Here is a 678-nt window from a genome sequence, read left to right on the forward strand (position 1 = left end):
TAAAAAGTTAATAACTTAAAAAATAAAATTTCCCACCACTTACATAAAAACACATGGTATATCATCCGTGTTCCCGTCACAATGAAAATTTTATATTGAATCACTTGTCTGATGATGGGTCATTTCCCATGTCACACTTGTCCAACCAGGCCGGCAGCCCAACCCAACCAGCCCTGCAGCCCAATTATCCATGATGTATCACATTTTTACTTTTCTACATGTACACACAATACGTGTCTGTAGACATGACAACGTGTCGTTCTTTTTCGTATTCGTGTTAGTGGTGGATCACAAATTGCAGTTTTAACAAATCATCTCAATCCGAACTGTTAAGATAACAAGTGAAAATTATAGAAAACTAAGAACACAATGTTTTCTGAATATTCCTCTCTCATTTAATGAATAGATAATTACATCACTTGTAATGTATGTAGCCAAAGCTATTTACAATATTCTTTCTGACAGTCTAAACAAACTTTGTACACATGGCATATTATGATTTGCTATCTAAGAAACACATGTCATCACTTGGCATCCTTATCTTTACACCACCTCAAGCTGAGCTTGGAAGAAGTTGAAGTTCCAAGTGATAGCTTGGACTGGAGGAAAAGAAACATGTTCTTAGCCAATGATTTTGTATGAATATCAGCTATTTGATCCTCATTGCAGACATACTGA

Source organism: the organism of the source record quoted next, unplaced genomic scaffold (assembly GCF_019419815.1).
Source record: "Pyrus x bretschneideri cultivar Hongxiangsu unplaced genomic scaffold, Pyrus_bretschneideri_v1 Contig4, whole genome shotgun sequence".
NCBI lineage: Eukaryota > Viridiplantae > Streptophyta > Magnoliopsida > Rosales > Rosaceae > Pyrus > Pyrus x bretschneideri.